General features: G+C 43.8%; 1 pseudogene; it reads left to right on the forward strand.

Annotated features, from left to right (window-relative positions):
- The first annotated feature begins 2,231 nt into the window (after positions 1-2,231).
- Positions 2,232-3,604, forward strand: LOC128048878 (serine/threonine-protein kinase 38-like; annotated as a pseudogene).
- The last annotated feature ends 11,499 nt before the right edge of the window (positions 3,605-15,103 follow it).

The raw sequence follows: 15,103 nt of genomic DNA on the forward strand, positions 1-15,103 counted from the left end.
TTTCTTGGGCTCCAAAACCACTGTAGACGGTGACTGCAGCCATGAGATTAAAAGATGCTTGCTCCTTGGAAGAAAAGCTATGACAAATCTAGACAGTGTATTAAAAAGCAGACATCACTTTGCTGATGAAGGTCCACATAGTCAAGGCTATGGTTTTCCCAGTAATCGTGTAATGGATGTGAGAGTTGAACCTCACAAATCCATAAAGAACGCTAACAGCCAAAGAATTAATACTTTTGAACTGTGGTGTTGGAAAAGACTCTTGAGTGTCCCTTGGACAGCAAGGAGATCCAACCAGTCAATCCTAAAGGAAATCAGTCCTAAATATTCATTGGAAGGACTGATGCTGAAGTTGAAGCTACAATACTTTGGCCACCTGATGCAAAGAGCTGACTCATTAGAAAAGATTGATGCTGGGAAAGGCAGGATAGAAGAGGGTGACAGAGGATGAGATAGTTGGATGGCATCGCTGACTCAATACACATGAGTTTGTGCTAACTCCTGGAGACAGTGTGAAGGACAGGGAAGCCTGGCATGCTGCAGTTGATGGGGTCAAAAAGAGTCAGGCACCACTTAACAACTGAACAACACCATATGATTTTTAATAGTATCAAAACAAACAACCCAATCAACAAACGGCCAGAAGATCCAAACAGACCTTTCTCCAAATAAAACATATAGGTAGCCAACAAACACATGAAATATGCTCAACATCACTAATTACTAGAGAAATGCAAATCAAACCTACAATGATGCACCATCTCACAGCAGCCTGAATGGCTATCATCAAAATATCTGTAAACAATAAGTGCTGGAGAAGGTGTGGAGAGAAGGGAACCCTCCTACACAGTTTGCAGTAATGTAAATTCGTATAGCCACGTTGAGAACAATATGGAGGTTCCTTAAGAAAATAAAAATAGAGCTACTATGTGACCCTGCAATCCCACTCCTGGGCATAAATCCAGAGAAAACCATGATCTGAAAGTATACATGCACCCCAAGAGGAACTAAAAAGCCTCTTGATGAAAGTGAAAGAGGAGAGTGAAAAAGCTGGCTTAAAGCTCAGCATTCAGAAAACGAAGATCATGGCATCTGGTCCCATCACTTCATGGGAAATAGATGGGGAAACAGTGGAAACAGTGTCAGACTTTATCTTTTTTGGCTCCAAAATCACTGCAGATGGTGACTGCAGCCATGAAATTAAAAGACACTTACTCCTTGGAAGAAAAGTTATGACCAACCTAGATAACATACTGAAAAGCAGAGGCATTACTTTGCCAACAAAGGTCCGTTTAGTCAAGGCTATGGTTTTTCCAGTGGTCATGTATGGATGCAAGAGTTGGACTGTGAAGAAAGCTGAGCACCGAAGAATTTGATGCTTTTGAACTGTGGTGTTGGAAAAGACTCTTGAGAGTCCCTTGGACTGTAAGGAGATCCAACCAGTCCATTCTAAAGAAGGTCAGCCCCGGGATTTCTTTGAAAGGAATGATGCTAAAGCTGAAACTCCAGTACTTTGGCCACCTCATGTGAAGAGTTGACTCATTGGAAAAGACTCTGATGCTGGGAGGGATTGGGGGCAGGAGGAGAAGGGGACGACAGAGGATGAGATGGCTGGATGGCATCACCGACTCGATGGACGTGAATCTGGGTGAACTCCGGGAGATGGTGATGGACAGGGAGGCCTGGCGAGCTGCGATTCATGGGGTCCCAAAGAGCCGGACACGACTGAGCGACTGAACTGAACGGAATGTTCATTATGGACTGCTTACAGTGGCTAAAACATGGAAGCCCCCTAAATGTCCACCAACAGAGGAATGGATAAAGAAGAGAAGAAGGCCCCACCCCTCACCCTTCTGAGCTCAACCCGGCCTCTCCGGCTGGAAGAAGGCGGGGAGGGGCGGGACGGAGCTCGTGCAGACCCGGAATCCTCCCGGGGACTCCGGGAAGCCGCGCTTGCGCAGTGTGGCGCCCTGGCCGCACGCGCCGGTCTCCGGTCTCCGCAATGGGCGACTGGGCAGCTTTGGCCCCTGCGCTTGCCGTCTTTTCAGGCAGTTGGGGATCTTCTTGTTGCCTTCACCCGTAACCGCCCCTCGGCCCCTACTTCAGAGCCCGTAGGAGGGCAGCTGCTGTTGGGGTTTCGCCTCTCCGCACAGCACATCGAGACCGCTGGCCCGGCCGGCGTCTGCGGCTGTTTGCGGCCCCCCCCGCCCTGCCTCCCCTGTAGCTCCGCCATGCGAATGACAGGCTCAACACCTTGCTCGTCCATGAGTAGTCACACAAAGGAAAGGGTAACAGTGACCAGAGTGACACTGGAGAGTTTTTATAGCAACCTTATTGCTCAACATGAAGAACGAGAAATGAGACAAGAGAAGTTAGAAAAAGTGATGGGAGAAGAAGGCCTCACCAATGAAGAGAAACGACTCCAGAGATCAGCGCATGCTCGGAAGGAAACAGAGTTTCTTCGTTTGAAGAGAACAAGACTTGCACTGGAAGATTTTGAGTCCTTAAAAGTAATCGGCAGAGGAGCCTTTGGTGAGGTGCGGCTTGTTCAGAAGAAAGATACGGGCCATGTGTATGCAATGAAAATACTTCGGAAAGCAGATACGCTTGGAAAAGAGGAGGTTGGCCACATTCGTGCAGGCAGTTTGCAGGTTGTGAAAATGTTCTGTAGTTTTCAGGATAAGCTAAACCTCTGCCTAATCCTGGAGTTCCCGTCTGGAGGGGACATGATGACCCTGTTGATTGAAAAAGACACTGAACGAAAGAGGAGACTCAGTTTTATATAGCAGAAACAGCGTTAGCCTTAGACTCTATTCACCAACTTGGAGTCATCCACAGGGACATCAAACCAGACAACCTTCTCTTGGACAGCAAGGGCCATGTGAAGCTTTCTGACTTTGGCCTTTGCACAGGACTGAAAAAAGCACATAGGACAGAACTTTATAGAAATCTGAACGGCAGCCTCCCCAGTGATTTCACTTTTCAGAACCAGAATTCCAAAAAGCAGAAACCTGCAAAAGAAATAGATGTCAGCTAGCCTTCTCCACAGTAGTCACTCCTGACTACGTTGCTCCTGAGGTGTTCATGCAGACCGGGTACAGTAAGCTCTGTGATTGGTGGTCGCTGGGGGTGATCAAGTATGAAATGCTCACCGGCTACCCATCTTTCTGTCCTGAGTCCCCTCAAGAGACATGTAAGAAGGTGATGAACTGGAAAGAAACTTTGACTTTTCCTCCAGAAGTTCCTATTTCTGAGAAAGCCAAGGATCTAATTTTGAGATCTGCTGTGAATGGGAACATAGAATTTGAGGCCCTGGAGTTGAGGAAATCAAAAATAATTCTTTTTTTTTGAAGGTGTTGACTGGGAACATATCAGAGAGAGACCTGCTGCAATATCTACTGAAATCAAAAACATTGATGGTACCTCAAACTTTGATGAGTTTCCAGAATCTGATTAAGCCAACAGTGGCAACAAGTAATCACCCTGAGACAGACTACAAGAACAAAGACTGGGTCTTCATCAGGTATACCTACAAGCACTTTGAGGGCCTGCCGGCAGGGGGACAGAGGGGGCAATAGCTTCCTGCATGAAAGCAGCAAAATAGTTTTCCTTGAAATGGGATCCTAAATCAAGCAGAGTTCTTGGTACAACATCATGGTTTTCTTCTCACGTACTGTTTTGAAGAGTTTCCAGGCAATTTATGGAACCCACCAACGTGTCAAGGTGAACATGGTGATAGTAAGTGGATTCTCTTCCATAGTGCATCTGATGACCGGTAGAACAAAGACAACTGTTGCTACTGTATTGGCCATGAACAGCTGTCCTGCTTCTTTAGAAGCTTCATGGGCCAATCTGATGTTTAAAAAAAAAAAAATCAAATTTTCCTAAGTTCATCAGAATGAAGGAGGAAAACAGCCATCATCCAACATAAACATAAACTTATTATCAGCCAGTTCTGTGATTCAGTGACATGCTTCCTGTCAAGACCACCAAGTATTTTTCTTCTTTACAGCCAAAAGTGCATAGTACTAAAGGAAATATAGCAATAAAGAGCATCAGCAGCCAGCATTCTGGCTGAAGGAAATGACCCACCATTCTGAATGGGTGGTTATGGTGGTTTCTCCCCACTCCTCAGCCTCTGGCAAGTGGCTTTTTGTAGCCTCCAATCATGGTGCACTTTATGGCACTAGGCTAAAGACTCTCAATCCATTTTGATTCATTTGCTCCTGCCCATCTAAAATACTCATGCTGCTTTTCTGAGTGTTGACGGAGGATGCCAGCTTGATCCACTGTTGCTCTTAGCAGGCCCAAAGGCTGCTGGGCGTCACCAAGGAGCCTCAGATCATGTAGAAAATCCTTATTTTCTCTTCACATCTGTATCAGAAAATCCCTTTGGATATTGCCATAGACCAGCAATACCCACAAGTGCTGCCAACAGGACCTCGGCTCATTCCTGGGAACACAGCAGGGGGAGCCCAGGCACAAGCCAGAGGCCTGGAACCCCCTTGGCTAAGTTGCTGCTCCTATTCCGTCTCCAGGACCTCCTTACAAGCGGTGAAGGAACCAGCCCAGTACAAAGTGCAGGGCCAGCCTACAGATCCTTGTACAGTTCACTCCTCAATCTCTGGTGCAACAGTATTTGTATTCTTAGTGTTTCTCCTCTCCCAACTTTAAGTAACCATTTTGCCTTGGAATCATGATTACAAATTTTTCCTTTGCAGATGCCTTCCTGGGGGATAGTCCTCTCCACCCTAAAGGGTCACCTGCAGGCCTGGGCTGACCAGGCCTCTCAGCTGGAGTGGTCTCTGAAGAGAGACCCTCTGAATTTTAGCACGAAGTGCTTTTTCTTTCACAGCTGCCACCACCTTTAGAGAAGTTTTGCTGCAACAGAAAGATATGGAGGCTCCATATTAATGCATTATTGCTTTAAAAAATTTTGATGACTCTTAAAGCATCAGTGGCACCTATGTGGTAACTTTGCCTATTGTGAAGTGTTATGGTCAAGTCACAACTGGGAGACTGCTTCCTGCCAGTCTTGAGGTTGTAAACATCATCTATGAAAGGAAAGTATGTCCTAGCTTAGCCATTCAGGAAAAAAAAGGAACATCAAAGTTACAGTAGTAAGTGAAACTGCTTTGGGTTTTAATGACTTAGAGGAAGGAAAAAGAATTTTAGAGAAATGTTAACTCCAGTACTCTTGCCTGGAGAATCCCAGGGATGGGGGAGCCTGGTTGGCTTCCATCTATGGGATCGCACAGCGTCGGACACGACTGAAGCGACATAGCAGCAGTAGCAGTAACTCGGGATGAAGATAATGCGTTTGCCCCTTATTCTTTCAGGCATGCTTGCTAGTGACAAGGAAGTGAGAGTCTTTTGTATAACCATGTACTTTCTTTGGATTACCAAATAAAGTGGGGTCTTGACCCCATGACTTTTGCAAGAGTGTGTGGTAAGCATGGGTAATGAGAACAGGAGGGTGATAGACAACATGTTGGAAGGTGGCATGGGATATTTTTTTGAGGAGGGGGGGAATGCCCACATTTTAACTTTTAAACTTCTGAATAAGCTGTGTGAAAATAGTTGTATTTAAAAAAAAGAAGAAGAAGATCTGGTGTGTGTATATATATATACAATGGAATATTATTCAACCATTAAAAAGAATGAAATAATGCCATGTGCAGCAACATGGATGAACCTAGAGATTGTTACACTGAGTGAACTAAAACAAAGAAGGAGAAATATACTGTGTCATACCTTATACGTGAAATCTAAAAAGAAATACAAATAAATTTACTTACAAAACATAGGCTCACAGAGAACGAACTTACGGTTGCTGAAGGAAGGGACCGTTTAGAGAGTTTGGGATAGATATGTACACACTACTATATTTAAGATGGATAACCAATAAGGACCTACTGTGTAGTAGATGGAACTCTGCTCGACGTTAAGCAGCAGCTTGGATAAGAGGAGAGTTTGGGGGAGAATGGATACATATATATGTATGGCTGAATGCCTTCACTGTTAAGCTGAAAGTATCACATTGTTAATCAGCTATACCCTAATACAAAATAAAATGTTTAAAAACACCAAAAAAAATTAAGTTAAAAAAAAATTACAGTCACCAGGCTATCGCAACACACATCTTTAATTTGGAAAAAAATTTTGTGAAGATTCTCTTTTTGAAATGCAGCAGACTTCAGTGTATCACTTGGTGAGCTCCGGCAAAGGCACACATGAAGACTCAGAACAGTCGAGTTGCCCCAGAACGTCCTCTCAGCTCCCTTCCCAGGCAATCCCTACCCTCCCCACCTCCTGGAGGCAGCTACTCCCTGATTGCTTCCTCCAAAGGCCAATTTGCTGCTTTAGAACTTCTCTTCAGTGACTCATACGGAGTGAGCTCAGGGTCTGGCCTGGGGCATTTGCCTCTGTGGTTTAGGGGTTCACCGCTGCTGTGTGTTGCTTGGGATTTGCTTGGGATTTGACCCTGGAAAGCAGGCTGGAGGCACCACCTGGTCATGCTTTTTCCTGTCTATGACCAGCCTGGCAGGTGAGGCCCAGCATTGGAGGCCGTAGTAGGAAGCAGTGCAGAGCAAGGCCTCCCCCTGAGGTCTGGTGTCCTACTCGAGTCTGCCAGAGTGCTTCTGTGGGGGCTGTGTGGGGCAGGAGAGCCCGAGGGATGAAGGCAGGACACTGCACACACAGCACGGGGCACGCTGGCAACCAGCCTGGGCAGAGGATGCCCTTCCACCTTGATAAGGTCCCCCCTTGTCACTAGCTTAATGTGTCCAGAGAAAGCAATCACAAAGAATTCCTCTTTCACGTGGAACTCCTACCTAAGTATACTTTACAAGGATATTTTTAAACTAATAGGATCTTGTAGTACACCAAATGTTCCAACTTTGTGCACAGTATTCTATCGCGTGGATGGGCCGGTTTCTTCCATTAGTCTCCCATGGTCAATATTCAGATTATTCCTAATAGGTTGATACTAGAAGTCATACTGTAGGACCATCCTGACACTTGCCACCCTGTGAACTTGGGAAAGGAATCCCCTTGATCAAGACCAAAGCAGAATTTCTGCCTTAAGTGGAGAGCCAGGTAACAATTGGTCAAAGTCCAGTTTCTCTCAAAGTGGGGATGCCGCTCAGCATGCGGTGCTCCAGGGCATGTTAATGCATGTGGAGCTCCCTGCTCCCTGGGGAGGGCAGGTCACATTCATCTGTGTACCCTAGTCAGTCTCAAGCAAGTTAGATGTCCTCTTCCTGCTCGTCTCCATCAGCCTTCTCAGGGAGAGGCCTGCCCTCCCAGCTCTTTGGAACCCCCGGGTGGCCTGGTGTATCGTTTGCTTTCAGAGAGAAAGCTCTCCATTCCAGAAACGCTGGGTCTCCCTTCCAGGGACTCTCAGTACTTCTGCCCTGTGAGAGCTGGTGGGCAGTGAACTGCATGTGGAAATGCAGCAAATACAGCCTTGGAAGCCAATTTTAGACCTTCCTGTCACTTCATCTTCTTCCCATGGTTGATACTGTTGGAAGAATTAAGGTACGATGGGTAGAAATTTTGGAAGAGAAAGGGACAGCTTTCTGGACAGCCATCCTTTATCTGAAAGTTTCTTTTGCTGAAATATTGAAACCATCACCCTGCCTTCCAGTTTGGAGACCTGCCATCCTTTGAGAGCAGCACTGCCTGGGACAGAGGGGCTCTGTTGCAAAGCTGATGCAGCACCTGAGCAGGGATGAAGGCAGCGGGAGATCCAAGGAGGAAGGAAGGCACCCAGGTGGCGGGCAGCATGCGCTGCTCCTGAGGAAGCCAGTGTGGTCTGGGCGCTGGATTATCAGCCAGCCCTGACCTCGGCTGCTGCCCTCCCTCCAGTCACCCTCACGGAAGAAGAGGCTGGGTTCAATCTTCACCACGAGGCTGGGACCGCCAGGTCCCTCATGGGGGTTTATGTTTCCAGCATAAACATGTTGAAAAACATGTTAGCAGGTCAAGAATCTATTTACTTCAAAAGAGAATTTTCAAACCCCACCTTGATCTGATGGAAACTACAGGAACATCTGAAGCAGGAGGAATCAGGACTGCCAGATCCAAGGTTGTGCTGGCATTTCTGAGGAATGCTTCCCAAGTTAATCGATCTTGGGCAAATCAAGGATATGCAATTGGAACTAGCCAACCTTTGCCAGGATGCAGGGGTGGAGGCTAAAGACCATGGACTTGCAGTAGGATGACCTGCATGTATCCTGGCCAGCTCCCCAGGGGCAGGCCTATGACTTGCCCTCTCTGGATCCCCTGATATTTTTTTCAGTTGCCAGGAGGCACCACTGGGGACCCAGTAGTCTGGCGAGGGGCTATGGCCCAGATTGCATTTCAGTGTCTACCACCCTGGCCAAAGGAAGTGCTTGGTGAATCTCTGTGGTGGGGGTAGGGCGTTGTGTGAGGCACATGAAGGGGCAGGAAGAAGGAGGGGAAGAATAGTCACTGCAGACTTCAGACCCACAGCTAAGACAGGATTTCACCCTCCACGGGGGATTCTCCTGTGCAGGGTGCTTGCCTCATTGCATGCCTCACCCAGGTCCTGATTTTGCTCCTGGGGTCTCTAGCCTGCCATAGACACAGAGAAACATAGGGAGGTGAAACAGACCCTCAAGTGTCAGAAAACCCCCAAGCACCAGACTTGTGTGCTCAACTCGAAGGTCAGGACTGTTTCATCCTGTGTTGTCTTGGTTCCTCTGTGATTTTCAGTGGCCAGCACTGTCTATACCCCTTAGGGAAGAGCATGGCTTTTCAGGGTCCAGATTTGTCCCTGTGGAGGGTATGAGACTGGGTGTCTCTTAGCTCAACTGTTCAGAGGGGGTTGTCGCAGCACCCCAAGTGCTCAAAACCCAGCCCAGTATCCTCAGAGTGGACCCTCAGCGATACCAGTTGAGGCTCTTGCACAGAAGGTAACCAGAGTTTGGTTCGGACAGAGCTACTTCTTCATAGAAACCACTTGGGAGTTCAGTTTTGGGTGAAATTCTGTAACTGTGAGATCAGAGGGAAGACAACACTGAGCCCCTCCTAACACAGACCTTTGGATGTTACTCTTGCAGAAGCCTATAAAGTAACATTTTCTGTATCTGGCCTACGTCAAAAAAGGAAGGATGAAATTGTTTGCAGATATCATTTGGGCCCCAGAAAAGTCTATGGTAAGTAACCCCCTTGGTACGCCAAGTTAGAAATATCACACAACACACTGCATTCCTTTCATCCAGCCAAGCTTTCAAAGCCCTTGCTGCCCACGCACTGTAGATGTTGTAAGAATAAAGACAGAATGGACAAGCGGAGAAAGAGACTTGGCTGGGAGCCTTGCCCTCCGTATTCAAAGCTAGTGAGTGATCAGTCTCCTAACATCAAGATCTTTTTTGTTTTGTTTTTTTTTCAAGATCTTTTTTGAAAAAAATAAAGTTAATGGATAAACCTTTATCCAGGCTCATCAAGAAAAAAGAGAAAGGACTGAAACACAGAACGGCCATCATCAAAAAGCCTGCAAACAATCAATGCTGGAGAGGGTGTTGGGAAAAGGGAACCCTCTTGCATTGATGGTGGGAATATAAACTGATACAGCCACTATGGAAGACAATACGGGGATTCCTTTAAAACCTAGAAATAAAACCACCATATGAGCCAGCAATCCTACTACTAGACATATACCCTGAGGAAACCAAAATTGAAAAAGACATACGTACCCCAATGTTCATTGCAGTACTATTTACAATAGCTAGAATATGGAAGCAACCTAGATGGCTGTCAACAGATGAATGGATAAAGAAGCTGCGGTACATGTATGCAATGGAGTACTACACAGCCATTGAAAAGGAACGCATCTGAGTCAGTTCTAATGAGGTGGACGAGCCTAGAGCCTATTATACAGAGTGAAGTAAGTCAAAAGAGAAATATAAATATTGTATACTGATGCATATATATGGAAACTAAAAAGATGGTACTGGTGAATTTATTTACAGGGCAGCAGTGGAGAAACAGACATAGAAAACAGACTTATGGACACGGCAGGAGGGGAGGAGGGAGAGGGTGAGATGTATGGAGAGTGTAACGTGGGAACTTACCATACCATATATAAAATAGATAGCCAATGAGCATTTGCTGTATGACTCAGAGAATTCAAACAGGAGCTCTGTAACAATCTAGAAGGATGGGATGGGGAGGGAGCTGGGAGGGACGTTCAGGAGGGAGGGGACATGGGTGTACCTATGGCTGATTCTTGTTGATGTTTGATAAAACAACAAAATTCTGTAAAGCAATTTTCCTTCAATTAAAAATAAAAGTGGTAACAAAATAAAAATAAAATAGAAAGGACTGAAACAAGAAGTGAGAGAAGCAATCACAACTGATATCACAGTGATACAAAAAGTCATAAAGGAATATTACAACCAGTTGTATGCCAACAAACTGGACAATCAAGAAGAAATTGATAAATTTCTAGAAACATATAATCTTCCAAGATTGAATCAGGAAGAAATAGATCTGCACAGACTGACCTCTAGTATTGAAATTGAATATGTGATCAAAACACTCCAGGCAATCAAAAGTCCAAGATGACATGGCTTTACAGGGGAATTCTACCAAACTTACACAGAAGAGTCAATTCCTATCCTTCTGAAACTATTTCAAAACACTGAAGGGGAGGCAACACTCCCAAAATCATTCTTCAAGATCACCATTACCCAGATGCCAAAAGTAGACATGGTCACTACATAAAAAGAAAATTATGGGCCAATATCTCTGATGAATATAGATGAAAAAGCTCAACAAAGTATTAGCCAACTGAATTCAACAATATATAAAAAAGGATTATACATCATAATCCATTTAGATTTATTTCAGGGATGTAAGAATGATTCAATATCCATAAATCAATGAATATAATTCACCACATTGACAACAGAAAAAAAATAAGGATAAAAATCACATGATGATCTCAATAGACACAGAAAAAGCATTAGACGAAATTCAATACCCGTTTCATGATAAAAAAAAAAAACCTCTCATCAAAGGTGGTATAGAGAGAGCATATCTCAATTTAATAAAAGCTATTTATGGCAATCCCACAACTGACATAATACAGATTAATGGAAATGTGAAAGCTTTTCTTTTAAAATCAGGAACAAGACAAGGATGCCCACTCTTATCACTTTATTTAACGTATATTGGAAGGCCTAGGCACAGAGAACAGACAAAAAGTGAAATAAAAGACATCCAAATTGGAATAACAAATAAATCCATCACTATCTGCAGATGACATGATACTATATACAGAAAATGATTTTTTTTAAAAAAGAAACTCCACCAAAAGAACTACTAAAACTAATCAATGAAGTCAATAAGTTGCATGATGCAAGATTAATATGCATAAATTTGTCACATTTCTATACACTAATAGTAAACTATCAGAAATTGAAAGGAAAATCGCTCAGTCATATCCAACTCTTTGGAATCCCTTGGACTGGCTTCTCCAGGGAATCATCCCAACCCAGAGATTGAACCCAGGTCTCCCGCATTGCAGGTGGATCCTTTAGCAGCTGAGCCACAAGGGAAGCCAAAGAATCAAGTGGGGTGGGTGGCCTAACCCTTCTTCAGAGGATCTTCCTGATCCAGGAATCAAACGGAGGTCTCCTGCATTGCAGGCAGACTATTTGCCAACTGAGTTATCAGAGAAGCCCAATAATAAACTAGCAGAGAGAGAATTAAAGAAAACAATCCTATTTACAACGGCATCAAAAAGAATAAAATACCTAGGTATAAAGCTCCAGTACTTTGGCCACCTCATGCGAAGAGTTGACTCATTGGAAAAGACTCTGATGCTGGGAGGGATTGGGGGCAGGAGGTGAAGGGGATGACTGAGGATGAGATGGCTGGATGGCATCAAGGACTCGATGGATGTGAGTCTGAGTGAACTCTGGGAGATGGTGATGGACAGGGAGGCCTGGCTTGCTGTGATTCCTGGGGTCGCAAAGAGTCGGACACGACTGAGTGGCTGAACTGAACTGAACTGAACTGAAACTCACCAAGGAGCTCAAAGACCCATACTTGAAACTACCTGACACTGATGAAAGAAAGTGAAAGCACAAATAAATGGAAAGAAAAGCCATGTTCTTGAAATGGAAGAATTAGTATTGTTAAAATGTCCATGCTATACAAGGCAATCTACAAATTTAATGTAATTCCTAGGGAAAAAATCTCTGACATTTTTCACAGAAATGAAATAAGTAATCCTAAAATTTCTATGGAACCACCAAAAAATAAAATAAAATAAAAAAGAACAGCCAATGTAAACTTCCGGGAAAAGAACAAAGCTAGAAATATCATGCTTCCTGTGTTCAGGCCATACCACAAGCTGCAGCAATCAAGACAGCAGGATAATGACACAAAAATTGGCACAAAGATCCATGGAACTGTATAGAGATCCCAGAAATAAATGCATGCACGTATGGTCAGTTCAGTCACTCAAATGTGTCCAATTCTTTGCAACCCCATGGACTGCAGCATGCCAGGCTTCCCTGTCCATCACCAACTCCCAGAGTTTGCTCAAACTCACATCCATTAAGTCGATGATATCATCCAACCATCTCATTCTCTGTCGTCCCCTTCTCCTCCTGCCTTCAATCTTTCCCAGCATCAGGGTCTTTTCCAATGAGTCAGCTCTTCACATCAGGTGGTCAAAGTATTGGAGTTTCAGCTTCGGCATCAGTCCTTCCAATGAATATTCAGGACTGACTTCCTTTAGGATGGACTGGTTTGATCTCCTTGTCCAAGGGACTCTCAAGAGTTCTCCAACACCACAGTTCAAAAGCATCAATTATCTGGCTCTCAGCTTTCTTTATGGTCCAACTCTCAAATCCATACATGACCACTGGAAAAACCATAGCTTTGACTAGACGGACTTTTGTTGGTAATGTAATATGCTGTCTAGGTTTGTCATAGTTTTTCTTCCAAGGAGCAAGCATCTTTTAATTTCATGGTTGCAGTCACCATCTGCAGTGATTTTGGAGCCCAAGGAAACAAAGTCTCTCACTGTTTCCATTGTTTCCCTATCTATTTGCCATGAAGTGATGGGACCGGGATGCCATGCTGTTAGTTTTTTGAATGTTAAGTTTTAAGCCAGGTTTTCACTCTCCTCTTTCACTTTCATCAAGAGGCTTTTCAGTTCCTCTTTGCTTTCTGTGTAATGGTGATGTTATCTGCATATCTGAGCTTATTGATATTTCTCTCTGCAATTTTGATTCCAGCTTGTGCTTCATCCAGTCCAGCATTTTGCATAATGTACTCTGCATATAAGTTAAATAAGCAAGGTGACAATATATAGCCTTGGCATACTCCTTTCCCAACTTGGAACCAGTCTGTTGTTCCATGTCTGGCTCTAACAGTTGCTTCTTGACTTGCCTACAGATTCCTCAGGAGGCAGGTCAGGTGGTCTGGTATTCCCATCTCTTTAAGGATTTTCCACAGTTTGTTGTGATTCACGCAGTCAAAGGCTTTAGTGTAATCAATGAAGCAGAAGTAGATGTTTATCTGGAATTCTCTTGCTTTTTCTATGATCCTATGGATGTTGGCAATTTGATCTCTGGTTCCTCTATCTTTTGTAAATCCAGCTCGAACATCTGGAAGTTCTCAATTCACATACTGTTGAAGCCTGGCTTGGAGAATTTTGAGCATTACTTTGCTAATGTGTGAGATGAGTGCAATTGTGTGGTAGTTTGAACATTCTTTGGCATTGCCTTTCTTTGGAGTGAAAACTGACCTCTTCCAGTCCTGTGGCCACTGCTTAATCTATGACAAAGGAGGCAAGAATATATGATGGAGAAAAGTCAAGCTCTTCAGTATGCGGTGCTGGAAAAATTGGACAGCTGCACAAAAAAAGAATGACATTAGAACATTTCCTCACATCATATACCAAAAAAAATAAAAATAAAAATGCATTAAAGATGTAAGTTTAATACCTGAAACCATACAACTCCTAGAAGAAAACATAAAATATTCTTTGACACAAATTGTAGCGATACATTTTTGGACCTGTCTCCTAAGGCAATGAAAAAGAAATTAAAAAATACACAAACGGGACCAAATTAAACATAAAATCTTTTTCACAGCAAAATAAACTATCGACAAAATGAAAAGACAACCTACTGAAAGAGAAAATATTTGCAAGTGGTATGACTAATGAGTCAGTATCCAGAATATGTAAATAACTCATACACTTCACTATTAAAAAAAAAAACAGTTAAAAAACGGGCAGAAAACCTAAATAGACATTTTTCCATGTAAGATATATGGATAGCCAATAGGCACATAAACAGATTAGCAACATCACTAATTATGTAAGTCAAAACCACCATGAGATGTCACCTCACACATGTCAAAAGCTATTAGCACATGTTGGCCAGGATGTGGAGAAACGTGAAGCCTAGTGTACTGTTGATGGAATTGTGAATTGGTGCAGTCACTAGGGAAAGCAATGTAGAGATTCCTCACTAAAGTAAAAATAGAATTACCATATGATCCATCAATTCCTCTATTGGATATATTATCTGAAAAAAACAAAAACAGTAATTTGAAAAGATACCTATCCCCTAATGTTCACAGCGGCATTATTTATAATAGACAAGATATGGAAGCAACCTAAGTGTCCCTCAACAGATGAATAAAGATGTGCTACAGAGCCACACACACAAGGAAATACTACTCAGCCATGAAAAATGATGAAATTGTACAATTTGAAATGACATGGCTGGATCTAGAGGATCTTATGCTAACTGAAGTCAGACAGACGTATATACTGTGCATTGTCACTTATACATGGCATCTAAAATGGAAAGAAATAGTTTGTCAGTAATGCCTAACGTGCCTCAGGGGAGAAGGCTCCACGGCTACTCACAACACACATCGGAGGCTCCTGAGGGCCAGCACCCAGCTCCCTCAAAGTTATAGAACAAGCCCAAACACAGAGGCTTCCCTGTGTCCACAGACGGCACCACCACGCACCCAGACGCTCTGCTCACTAACCTGCATGTCGTCCTTCTCTCCTCTTTGTTCTCATCCCACATCCAGGCCA

This window comes from Budorcas taxicolor, chromosome 5 (genome assembly GCF_023091745.1).
Source record: "Budorcas taxicolor isolate Tak-1 chromosome 5, Takin1.1, whole genome shotgun sequence".
In the NCBI taxonomy this organism is placed as follows: domain Eukaryota; kingdom Metazoa; phylum Chordata; class Mammalia; order Artiodactyla; family Bovidae; genus Budorcas; species Budorcas taxicolor.